Genomic DNA, 14,129 nt, shown 5'->3' on the forward strand with positions numbered 1-14,129 from the left:
GTGTATGTTAAAATTAGGAATATCAGATCCAATGTTTCCGTAGAAACAATTTTATAATGGAAGGCTATGTTACAGACCAAGAGATTGATGCATTTTTAGTTTAGTTTTGTTTTGTTTTAGAAATGGTTACTTACAAATAAACTGCTTTATCAACTCTTAAATTAAATATAAAAAATATATTTGTAACACAAATAGTATATTTTTCAGTGGTTTTATTGAATTGGGCAACATGGTGCTCAAGTACATAAAATGTTATGAATTCTGATAGAATTCTGGAATAATTTTTCTTTACTTTAAGAAATTAGAGGTATAAAAAGCATGAGTCAGGGGGCACCTGGGTGGCTCAGTTGGTTAAGTGGCTGCCTTCAGCTCATGTCATGATCCTCTAGTCCCTGGATGGAGTCCTGCATCAGACTCCTTGCTGGTTAGAGAGTCCTGCTTCTCCCTATGACCCTCTCCCTTGTCATGCTCTCCCTCTCTCTCTCTCTCACAAATAAAAAAATAAGACCTTAAAAAAAATTAAAAAAGCACGAGTCAGGAACATAGAATATAAGTGGCTCCCTTGAAACAATTTTAGTGGGAAAATTTAGGCTATTTTTAGGGATACAGAGAATGACTGCTGGATTTTGTTTGAATATTTATTTAGTTGTCTGTTTTTTGTTGTTGTTTGGAAGTTGGCTCATGAATGCTTATTTTGATAATTTCTATTGATCATTGTAATATTCTTTATAGCAAAAATAAACTTTGAGTCCTCTGTATTTGACATTGTATCTATTTCTTTATGACCAGGTAATATAATTGTGTTATATCTAAATTGTTTCAGATAATGTATATGACCTTAAAGTACAGTGTTAGAACTGTCATTGCCAATCCTTAACGATCTGTTTTTATTTTTCCAGATTTATTTATTTATTTATTTATTTATTTATTTATTTATTGTTTTATTGTTTTATTGCATTTGGAAGAAAGACACTGTAAAAGGAGGGAACACAGATCTTCCTGTCTAAATGTTTATTCATTGGGTATTCCTTTTGGGGGGAGATAGGAATGGAATTCTTTCTACTGCAGGATTATCAGTGTTGTCCATGAGAGATGTTAGGGAGATATTCAGTTCAAGTTAGCTTAGGCCAACACAGGGGTTTTACTCAGCTCACAGAAGAAAGCTGGGAATGGAGCTAGGCTGATCCAACAGCAGACATCAGAAACATTCTCTTTCTGTTCAGATTCTCCTCTAAATATGCTCCCTCTCTGTATTACTGCCAGCTTTAATATTTAAACTGTTTAGCTCCAGATTCCAGATAAAGAGGGTTTTTCTGTCTCCATATATAAAATACCAGGCAGTGAAGTCCAAATAGTCAGACTAGCCTAATGAAATGACCTATCACATCAATACAAGCCAAAGCCCGTGTGTGTTCTCCTGTGTTCAAGGAGAAGTAGAGAGCTGTGATTAGACTCCCTCCATCAAATTTATATGCAGCAGGGGAGAAGTACTTTATGAAATGAGAGTGACCATAACAAGTAGAAATTATGAAAAGATGATGGGCAAATAGAAGCAGTAGGTATCCAAATGTCTCTTTGTAATGGCCCTAAAAGCTAGCCATACATTCCTAATCCTTGGAATGTATGAGTGTTACCTTATGTGACAAAAAAAGGACTTCGCAGATATGATTAAGTTGATAATTTTGACAAAGGGAGATTATCTTGGTGGGCTCTAAATAAAATCTCATATATTCTTTTTTTTTTTTTAAGATTTTATTTATTTATTTGACAGAAAGAGAACAAGCACAAGCAGGGAGGGTAGCAGGCAGAAAGAGTGGGAGAAGCAGACTCCCTGATGAGCAGGAAGCCTGATGCAGGGCTCCATCCCAGGACTCTGGGATCATAACCTGAAATGGAGGCAGATGCTTAACCCACTGAGCCACACAAGCACCCCCAATCTCACGTATTCTTATATGAGGATGCCAGAGAGCAATTTGACACATGACAGAAGTATTTTCACAACGAAGGTAGAGATTAGAGTGATGTGACCACAAGCCAGGGAACACTGACAGCACTTGAACTTGGCAGAGGCAGGGAGTGGATTCTACCCTAGGTCCTCAAGCCTGTACACCTTGATTTGGGGCCAGGGATAGTGATTTAGGATCTGGCCTCCAGAACTGTGTGATAATAATATTGTGTGTGTGTGTTTTCACCACGTTTATGGCAATTATCCCAGCAGCCACAGGAAACTAAGACAATTCCCAGCTGAATGGTATTTGCCTCATTGTAATTGTTCTTTGATGAATCCTGGCTGGATGTCTCAACAACCAAAAATGGTGCATCTGTTTTTCTTTCTCCTTGGTCCTTCTACAAGTTTTTCAGAATAACTCTCATGGATTTTCTTGTTAAGGTTACATGTAGATAGTTTTGTATATTGTATACCCCTCAGCTTCCTTCCACTATACTATATTGTCTCAAATCCTCTTAGGAAGAAAAAATGGATGAGAAGAAAGACCATGCCTATTTTAATGAAGATAAATAGGTACAGTGCTCTTTTCAACCTTCTCAATTATTTGATTTTGTACATATTAACTGACTTCTTTGATGTAAACATCTGCACACATTAACGGCACACTTATATCAGAAATTTGGCATACTGTAGGTACTAAAATACTTTTAGTTACATTATTCAATTCGCCATCACCTTCCTGTCCATACACATGTAGAGATAATCCTTTTTGTAAATGGTCAACATATCTCTTAAAATATTGCATGAAAATCAGTGTAATTATTAACATACTAAACAATATGTAGACAAGTTAGCACATAATTAATTCATATTTCCCATTATCTGGAATACATACACACAAATTTTTGATTACAAAGTATTTCAACTGATCATAAAATAACATTACTGGTACCAGTTGCAAGATTGTGATTTATTAAAATTATACATATTTGGTCAATCAAATGACCAAAATATATTTCTTATATACATTTGTTTTCATCCATGGCTCCTGGCTCATAGCTCCCAAACTCTTGGAATTTTCCTAAGTGTCGAAAGTGATAAAGGTATCTTTTGTCATGTCAGTAAAGTAACTTTTGGAAAGCACCTAAGGATGGAAGCTGGTTGTCAGTGGAGATAAACTGTGATTAGAGGTTTGGAATTTTAGTCCCACTCCTTGGACTTTAGGTAGGGGAGGATGCTGGAAATTAAGTTCAATCACCCACTGTCGCTGATTTAATCAGTCATGAAACCTCCATCAAAAACCAAAAACATGGGGTTCAGAGAACTTCCAGGTTGGTGAACACAGTGGAGGGCCTGGGAGAGTGGTATACCCATGGAGCATGAAAGCTCTGTGCCCTTTCCCTATACCTTGCCCTATTTGTATCTTCCACCTAGCTGTTTCTGAGTTATATTCTTTTATTATAAACCAGTATAATCTAGTAAGTAAAATGTTTCCCTGAGTTCTGTGAACCACTTGAGGAAAATAATTGAACCCAAGGAGGAAACTTTGATTTATAGATAGTTGGTTAGAAGTCCAGGTTAACATCCTAGACTTGTGAGTGACATCTGAATGTCAAGGAGGAGGTCATGGAAACCTCTGATCTACAGCCAGTTGGTCAGAAGTACAGGTAACAACCTGAGTTTGTGACTGGCATCTGAATGTGTGTGTGTGAATCTTGTGGGACTGAACCTTTAACCAGTAGGATCTGATGCTATCTCTGGGAAACAGTGCCAGAATTAAGTTGAATTCTCAGACACCCTGCTGGTGTTTGAGAATTGTCTGTTGGTGTGGGAAGATTACACACACACACACACACACACACACAGACATCGAAATCAGGTCCAGGAAACTTTTTACCAAAATACTCCAAACCATAATAAAACAGATATTAACATTGGTCATTATTGCTTCATGAAAAGAAATAAAATTTGACAGGTTTATTAAAGTCCATCTTCACCACCCCTACTCACTTTCTCAATCTACTCAGGGAAAGACTCACCTAAAATTGGCATATTTCATTCTGATATATGTTTTGGTAACTTGGCAGATACAAATGCATTTATAACCATTGTGTTATTGCTTTCTATGGTTTAAAAATACAAAATAGTGTAATGTATATAGTACCTCATAATTTCCTTTTGCTAAAGATTTATTCATGCTAAATAGCGCAGGATTTGTTCATCTACCTTAATTAGTTTTTATTATTCATCTGTTAAATGTGTATATTAAAATCATTTCATTTATACATTTCCTTGGAATGTGTCGGGAATAGTTATGTTGCTTCCACCTTTGCCTTATTACAAGCAGTTGTGCAATTAACATGCTTGAATATGTCTTCTTGTGCAATGTTGCCTGTGAACCCATGAGTGCAAATTATTAAATAATAAAGGATATGAAAATTTATAATTCTATTACATATTTTCAGATTGTTTTCCAAATGAATTGTATCTCATTGTTCTTCTGATAGTTATGTAAGAGAAATTCTATTTCCCCACAGTTTCATCAACACTTAGTGTTTTCAACTTCCTATTTGTGATCATATCATTTAATAATATCTTATAATTTTGATTTACATTTTCTGGTTTTTAGTGAAATTAAATTGACAATATGCTTAATATTGTCAATTTAATTTTCCTGTTTCCTAAATTTCCTTTTTATAACTTTGCTAATTTTTTTTGATGGGGAGTGTTTTTCTTTCTCACTCAATAGATATATGAGAGTTTCTTATTCCCTAAATTTCGAACTTTTATTAATTAGGTGTGTTGCAAATATTTTCTGCAAGACTTTTCCTTGTTTTTTATTTGGTTGATGGTTGTTTTTGTTTTTAAGATTGTTTATTAAAGTAAAAATTTAAATGTCAATGTTATCAAATTTAGTGACCTTATCTGATGTCATAAAGATATCTTCTTCATTATATTTTAATAACATTCATATTTACATCTTTAACACATTTGGAATTTAATGTATAGGTATGAGTTAGGATCCAATTTAAATGTTTCCATATAGATTGCCAGTTATTCCATTCTTTCTCCAGTGTTTGCTATGTCATTTCCCATATAAATACATATATTTGTCTGTTTCCAGATTCTCTCATTTGTTACGTTGCCTCAGTTTTTTTAATAACATTCTTAAAATTAGTCTAATTTTATTGTGAGTTTTATATGTTGTTGGATAACTCTTCAAAGTTAACTAGGTTGTTCTTGGACCATAAGTCTCACATAGACATTTTAGCACAGCTTTACAAGTTCATAAAATATCATGTTGGGATTTTAATTGAAACTGCTTCATATTTAATTTCATATTTAACTTGGGCATATGACATCTTTATAATTTTGAGTCTTCTGATCCTGAATATGTTATAATCTCTCCATTTATTTGCCCTCTTTTATGCCCTCCAATAAAGTTTTATATTTTTTTCCATAGAGAATTTGCACTAATCTTTGGTTGGATTAATTCCCAGAAATCTTATGATTTGGGTTGATTTCATGAATGTTATATTTATTAAGCTGCATTTCTTAATTATTTTATTGTGGCAAAGTAGTGCTATTGATTTCAGAAATTATTCTCGGATCCATCAAGCATAATTAACTATATAGTCTATCAATTATGAATAATTATAGCTTTTTTTCTCATTCACTTTCAGTTTTTTTATTCTTGTCTTGCACTGAATAGGATCTCTAGTGCAATGTGTATAGATACAAAGATCATGAACTTTCTTTCCTTTCTTCTGATTTTAAAGATAATGCCTCCAGAAAAACAGTAAGAATATTTTCTATATTTTATTTTTAGTTATAAATGCCAGGTTAAAAAGTTTATTCTAGTAGTTTGCTGTGAGTTTTCTTTATAAATGGATGTTATGTTTTTTTCTGAATTTAGTGAAATTATCTCTGGTTTTCTCCTTTAATCTGTTAATATGGTGGCTAATATTAATAGATTATCTAATATTCAATACAAAAATTGAGGAGATAAATCCAGAAGTCTGGAAATGATTCTTAAATCTTCCAAATGCATGGAAATCAGAAGCTAGTTTTTCTTTGTTTCTACTACTGGGCACAGTTTTGCATCATGGGCAGCTAAGCTAACCACCATCCCAGTTTTCCTGGGGCTATCTTGATTTAGTGCCAAAAGTCCTCCATCCTCGGAAACTACTCTCTGGAACTCATGCAGTCCCATTTTTCACTGATACATGTGCAAGTTTGGGAGAAAAGTACAAAAGTCATATAGCAACCAAAAATACGTACTGGAAGCAAATCATTTTTAGTATTAAATGGACACAGCAAGGATGGGTTGCCTTCCATTGTCTGTGTTGCTAGTTTTCCCTGACCGCTGATGTTGGCAGTCATGATTTGTATTTCCTGATAACGGATCATTCAATGTTGCCATCACTTGATTGACACAAGGTAATTGTGTAACTTAAGTGTGCTGTGTTTGTGAATGTTAACAATTTACCTTTTGCCTATGCAATAACTATTGTCCTTGTATCAAGATACCACTAGTTTAGTTTCAAGCATTGTGAATATTGTGACCAGCTTTTCCAAGGGTTTAGATGATGAAAAATGAGAAAAATACAATATTAACATCAGCATTATCTAGAACTCAATGGAAAAGAAGATTAAACAACTGTGTAATTTTAATGACAAATAAAAAAAGACTCAGGAGCTATGTAACCAAACAAATCATATACCATAAAATATGAAGAAAATAATTTGAGGGTTGGCATGGGGGAGAAAGCCCATATGAAAACTGAATCCATAAGTCAAAACCAGCTACGTACTTCTAAGTCAATCATGGCTTTTTTTTTTTTTAAATCTCCCAAAATATCACTACTCAGTCAAAAATTATGGTTGCCGAATTAGTTTGAACAGATCACATGCATAAACATCTATGACCATATCTATCCCTTAACTGCTCAATGGCAATGAGTAATGTTACATTTCCTGATATAGAGATTATAACTAAACTGTGTTGTGTTTAAAACAAATAATAAAATGTCTACTGTTTTTCGTTATCATGTAGAACTGCTTCTGTCAGATCTTACTAATTATCATGCTTTTTTATAGTGTATCAAGTGAATAGGTCAAATCACTGCAACAAAAACAACAATGACAAAACATGTTCCCCTTAGCTTCTACATACTTTAATTTCTGAAATGAAGATTCAAATACTCTAGTTAATTTTATGAAAATTGTAATGAAATCATAGGAACTACAAAAGAATAAATTGCTGATATCTCATCTAAATACAAACCAGTTCATGCTCACCTATCTGCATATTCAGCAGAAAGTGTAAATATAAAATTTAGCAAATTCTATTCATCTATAAAGTTCTTGTCAAGAAAATGAACAACTTTAATATTCTAAAATATCCTGCATATCCTGTATACTAAAAAGAGGTATATAATTTGTTTACCTAAGATATTGATGCTGTTATAATGAGATTTTGTTACTTTTCATTTCATCAAAATATAATGAAATCTCTGACTTGTAGAAGCCTTTATAAAATAGGGGCTCCTGGGTGGCTCAGTGGGTTAAAGCCTCTACCTTTGGCTCAGGTCATTGATCCCAGGGTCCTGGGGTCCAGCCCCTCATCGGGCTCTCTGCTCAGCAGGGAGCCTGCTCCCCGCCCCCTCTGCCTGCCTCTCTGCCTACTTGTGATCTCTGTCAAATAAATAAATAAAATCTTTAAAAAATACATAAAATAAAATAAAATATATATCATTATTGTCTCCCATAGAAATATTTTTATTTTCCTGATGCCGAGTGATGTTGAGCATTTTTTCATGTGTCTGTTGGCCATTTGAATGTCATCTTTGTAGAATTGTCCTTTCATGTCTTCTGCCCATTTCTTGATTGGATTATTTGTTCTTTGGGTGTTGAGTTTGATAAGTTCTTTATAGATTTTGGATACTAGCCCTTTATCTGATAGGTCATTTGCAATTATCTTCTCCTCTGTTGGCTGTCTTTGGTTTTGTTGACTGTTTCCTTTGCTGTGCAAAAGCTTTTGATCTTGATGAAATCCCATTAGTTCATTTTTGCCCTTGCTTCCTTGCCTTTGGCGATGTTTCTAGGAAGAAGTTGCTGCTGCTGAGGGCTGAGGTGGGGGGGTGGGGTTGCTGCCTGTGTTCTCCTCAAGGATTTTCATGGATTCCTGTCTCACTTTGAGGCATCAGGGAAATACAAATCAAAACCACAGTGAGATACCACCTCATACCAGTCAGGATGACAAAATTAACAAGTCAAGAAATGACAGTTGTTGGCAAGGATGTGGAGAAAGAAGAACCCTCCTACACTGTTGGTGGGAATGCAAGCTGGTGCAGCCACTCTGGAAAACAGTATGGAGGTTCCTCAAAAAGTTGAGCTACCCTATGACTCAGAAATTGCACTACTTGGTATTTACCCTAAAGATACAAATGTAATGATCTGAAGGGGCACATGCACCTGAATGTTTATAGCAGCAATGTCTACAATAACCAAACTATGGAAAGAGCCAAGATGTCCATCAACAGATGAATGGATAAAGAAGATGTGAGATAGATCTATCTATCTATCTATCTATCTATCCCATGAAGGAAAAATGAAGGGAAAAATGAAATATATATATATATATATATATATATATATATATATATATATGTAAAATTTGTTTTTCCCTTCATTTTTCCCTCCCTTCTCCTAATATCCTCCATGCTATTCCTTACATTCCACAAATAAGTGAAACCGTCTGGTGATCGACTTTCTCTGCTTGATTTATTTAGCATAATCTTCTCCAATGTCTTCCATGTTGATGCAAAAGCTGGGTATTCATCCTTTCTGATGGAGGTGTAATATTCCATTGTATATATGGACCACATCTTATATATTCATCATCTGTTGAAGGGCATCTCTGCTTTTTCCACAGTTTGGGTATTGTGGACATTGCACCCAATAAACACTGGGGTGCATGTAGTCCTTCTTTTCACTACATCTGTATCTTTGGGGTAAATACTCAGTAGTGCAATTGCTGGGTCATAGCGTAGCTCTATTTTTAATTTTTTGAGGAACTTCCACACTGTTTTCCCAAGTGGCTGTACCAACTTGCATTTATTCAGTTTTATCCTCTAAAAGAAAAGGATAATGTCCTAAAGGCAGTTCAGGGAAGAATTATTGGAAAAATAAACTGAAGGATAAAAACACACTACTGAAGGAAATATGTCATTATTATTTCATATAAGTAAGATATGTTAATTAGTCCTATTGTATTATGTTTTTATTTTAAAGGTATTACATTTATAAATTTTAAACACAGCATATTTTATATAATTTAATGACCAATAAAAGTAAAAAAGAAAATAACTTACTGTATCAGAACACAGAAACAAAAGTTCAAGTGAGTACTAACTCTTCATATTTTTTAAAAGAATAACAGGTAAGTGTATAACTATTCTATAGTATCTACTCTAACTTATTATTGTTGTTGTCATTACTATTATTGTCTGGTGTGGCTGTGTCTTCAGTTTACTCTGTAAAATATTGACTATCCAGGGTTCCTGGGTGGCTCAGTTGGTTAAATGTCTCTTCTGGGATGGAGCCCCACAGCAGGTTCCCTGATCAGCAGAAAGTCTGGTTTTCCCTCTCCCTCAGCCCCCTCCACCCCACTTGTGCTCTCTCTGTCGTTCTCTCTCTCTCAAACAAATAAATAAGTCTTTAAAAAATAAAAATAAAATATTGACTATGCTAGGTGCAGTCTACATTATGTGATCTTTGATATTTGTTGTTTTGTTGTTTAATACATGCTTAATTTTTGCTTGAAAAGAATATAATGATTAGAGGTGCCTGGGTGGTTCAGTCCTTAAACATCTGCCTTCCACTTGGGTTGCGATCTCAGGGTCTTGGGATAGAGCCCCACATCAGCCTCCTTGCTCAGTGAGGAGCCTGCTTCTCACTCTCCCACTCCCCCAGCTTGTGTTCCCTCTCTCTGTCAAATAAATAAAAATAAAATCTTTAAAAAAAAGGAATATAATAATTAATTGTAAGGGTTAAGAGTTTAACGTACATTTCAATGTATAGAGATTAATACTTGTTTGTTTAAATCATTTATATTCTTACACTTGTTCCGATTGATCAATTAGTTTCTGGTGGGAGGGGGAAGTATTATTGTCCACCACACTAACTAAAGATATGTCCAGGTTTTCCTCACAATATGGACAGATTTTGAATTATTTATTTTGAAAATGTTTTAAGCTCATACCTGTTTTGAATTATAGCATCTAGTCAAATTATTACTTCAATCATTGTGTAGAGTAATGACTTTATCTCCAATAATCATTCTGCCTTAAATTCAAACCTATCTGATTAGTATCATTATATCAGCTTAGCTCTCCTTAGTATTTGCCTATGTCATTTCATATCTTTTCACATGACATCTTTTTCTGTTATTTTGTTTTACGTGTGCTACTTGTGTACATAACATAAGAGATTTCTTTTTAAATACATTTTAAGAATTTCTGTCAACTAATGATATTGACATGTCAATTTATTGTGATTACTGATATATTTGGATTTATTTCTGCTATCATATTTTGTACTTTCTATTTACCATGCTTTTAGGTTTTTTTTCCTTCCTTTTTAGAAATTTTTTAAATTGTATTTTTAGAGCAGTTTTAGATTCACAGCAAAATTGAGTGCAAAGTGCAAAGAGTTCCCATCTACCCCCACTTCCAACACATGCACAACCTTCTCCACTATCAATATTCCCACAGTAGCACATTTGTTACAACTGATGGACCTATATTGACACATGATTATCACTCATAGTTTACATTAGGTGACATAGTCCCTTCAGGCTTCTATAATAGAATGTCATAAACTGAGGGGCTTATAAACAACAGAAATTCATTTCTCCTACTTCTGTAGTTTGCAAAATCCAAGAAAAAGTTCTGGAAAATTCAGTGTCTGGTGAGAGCCAGCTTCCTGGTTCATAGATGGCTGTCTTCTTGTTGTATTCTCATAAAGTGGAAGGGGTAAAGGATCTCTCTAGGGCCTTTTTATAAGGGAGCTAATTCCATTCATGAGGGTATCACAGTTATGATTTAATCACCCTCTACAGGCCCTATCTCCAAATGTTATTACATTAGGAAGTTCAACATATGAATTTTGAGGGGACATAAACTTTCAGTCTATAGCATTAAGGTTCAGATCTGGTGTTATACATTTTTTGATTTGGACAAATGTATAAAAGTATTCGTTCATGGGGCCCCTGGGTGGCTCAGTGGGTTAAAGCCTCTGCCTTTGGCTCAGGTCATGATCCCAGGGTCCTGGGATCGAGCCCCGCATCGGGCTCCCTGCTCAGCGGGGAGCCTGCTTCCTCCTCTCTCTCTGCCTGCCTCTCTGCCTACTTGTGATCTCTGTCTGTCAAATAAATAAACAAAAAATTAAAAAAAAAAAAGTATTCGTTCACCATTATGGTATCATACAAAATAGTTTCACTGCCTGAAAATCCTCTGTGCTTTGATTCATCTCTCCTTCTCCCCAACCACTGGCAACCACTGATTATTTTTACTGTCTCCATGGTTTTGTCTTTACCGAAATGTTAAATAGTTGGAATCCTGTAGTCTGTAGCTGTTTCAGATTGCCTTAGTAATATGCATTTAAGTCTCCCCTACCCCTTGTCCTTTCAAAGCTTGATAGCCCATTTCTTTTTAGCAGTGTATAATATTCTATTGTCTGGATATACTACAGTTTAATTATCCATTCACCTACTGAAAAAGTAGGAAAAGTAACTTGGTTACTTCCAAGTTTTTTCAATTATAAATAAACTTGCAGTTTTTGTGTGGGTATGTTTTCAGTTCATTTAGGTAAATGCCAAAGAGTATGATAGCAGGATCATATGGTAAGAGTACTTTTAGTTTATAAGAACTAACAAACTGCCTTCTGAACTTGCTGCCCCATTTTGCGTTTTCACCAGTAATGAATGGGAATTCCTGTTGCTGTTGCTCTACATTGCAACCAGCCTTTGGTATTTTTAGCATTTTGGATTTTGGCTATTCTGATAGGTGTGTAATGGTATCTCATTGTTGTCTTAATTTGCAATTCCCTAATGATATATGATGTTGAACATTTTTTCATATGGTTATTTACCATCTGTTTATATTCTTTGCTGAGGTGTCTGTTAAGATCTTTGGTTCATTTTTTAAACTGGGGTTTTGTTGTTGTTGTTGTTGAGTTTTAGGAATTCTTTGTATATTTTGGGTAACCGTCTTTCATCAGATGTCTTTTACAAATATTTTTTCCTGGTAGAGGCTTTTCTTCTAATTTTATTGGAAGAGTCTTTCTCAGTGCAGAAGTTTTTAATTTTTATGAGTCCAGATTATCAATTATTTCTTACACAGATCATGCCTGTGGTGTTGAACCCAAAAAGATTTCACCATAGCCAAGATAATTTATGGTTTCTTCTATGTTATGTACTAGGAGTTTTGTAGCTTTGCATTCTACAGTTAGGTTTATAATCCATTTTGAGTTAATTTTTGTAAAGAGATTAACTTTTTTCATGTGGATGTTCAATTGTTCCCGCATCATTTTGTTAAAAAGACTATCTTTTCGGGTATGTGCTATGGTGAGTGTTGTGAAGTGTGTAAACCTGGCGATTCGCAGACCTGTACCCCTGGGGATAAAAATATATGTTTATAAAGCTGTAAAAAAAAAAAAGAAAGAAAGAAAGGATGAATACCCAAGTTTTGTAGCAACATGGACGGGACTGGAAGAGATTATGCTGAGTGAAATAAGTCAAGCAGAGAGAGTCAATTATCATATGGTTTCACTTATTTGTGGAGCATAACAAATAGCATGGAGGACAAGGGGAGATGGAGAGGAGAGGGGAGTTGAGGGAAATTGGAAGGGGAGGTGAACCATGAGAGACTATGGACTCTGAAAAACGATCTGGGAATTTTGAAGGGGTGGGGGGTGGGAGGTTGGGGGCACCAGGTGGTGGGTATTGTGGAGGGCACAGATTGCATGGAGCACTGGGTGTGGTGCAAAAATAATGAATACTGTTATGCTGAAAAAATAAAAATTAAAAAAAAAAAAGTAAAAAAAAAAAAAGACTATCTTTTCTCTGTCACATTGTCTTTGTTCCTCTCAAAAGTCAGCTATATTAATGGGGATCAATTTCTGGCCTCTCAGTTCTGTTCCATTGATCTATTTGTCTGTTCTTTCACCAATACCACAATGGCTATTACTACTTTATGGTAAATCTTGAAGTTGTATAGTATCAGTATTCTGTTCTTCTTCAATATTGGGATGATTATTCTGAGTTTTTGGCTTATCCATACGTACTTTAGAATCAGTTTGTTGATATTCACAAAATAACTTAACTGGGATTTTGATTAGGATTGTGTTGAATCTATAGGTCATTAGGAAGAACTGTTATTCTTATAATATTGAGTCTTTTGTCCATGAATATGGACTATGTCTTCATATATTTAATTCTTCTTTGATTTCATTTATCAAGGTTTTGTAGCTTCCCTCATATAGTAGGTCTTGCACTCATTTTGTGAGATTTATATCTAAGTATTTCAGGCTTTTTGCAAACGTAAATGGTATTGTGATCTAGATATAGTTATAGTTATACATAATTTCAAGTTCTACTGCTTTATTGCTAATTTGTAGGAAAACAATTAACTTTTTACATACTAACCTTGTATCCTGCAATCTTGCTATAATTGTTAATTAGTTCCAGGAGTTTTTGTCTAATCTTTTGAATTTCCTAAATAGATGATTATGTCATCTGCGAACAAAGACAGTTTTAGTTCTTTCTTCCTAATCTATAATATGGGATGTTTGGGATCTTCAATGTATTTCCCACTATCTGGAGGAATGCAATGGGTGAGGAGAAAAGCTGATATACAGGGAAGAGTTCATAAAAGTGGCAGAAAGTTTCCTGGAATGATTTTGAGTGCCTGGTAGTTTTTGAGGCTGAGCAAGAACACCCCTCCTTTCAGAACTGGAAGGTTAAAATTCCCTTCATTTTTTTTTTTTTAATGTAAGCTACTATCTTTTCAACAATAGCTTTTTCCCCCAACCCAGTTTGAATTGCTTTTTCGTCAATTAGATACAAATATGTCTTGATATAATCACATTAGAATGTTAGGATTAAAAAACTGGAAAT

This window comes from Lutra lutra, chromosome 6 (assembly GCF_902655055.1).
Source record: "Lutra lutra chromosome 6, mLutLut1.2, whole genome shotgun sequence".
Taxonomy (NCBI): Eukaryota; Metazoa; Chordata; class Mammalia; order Carnivora; family Mustelidae; genus Lutra; species Lutra lutra.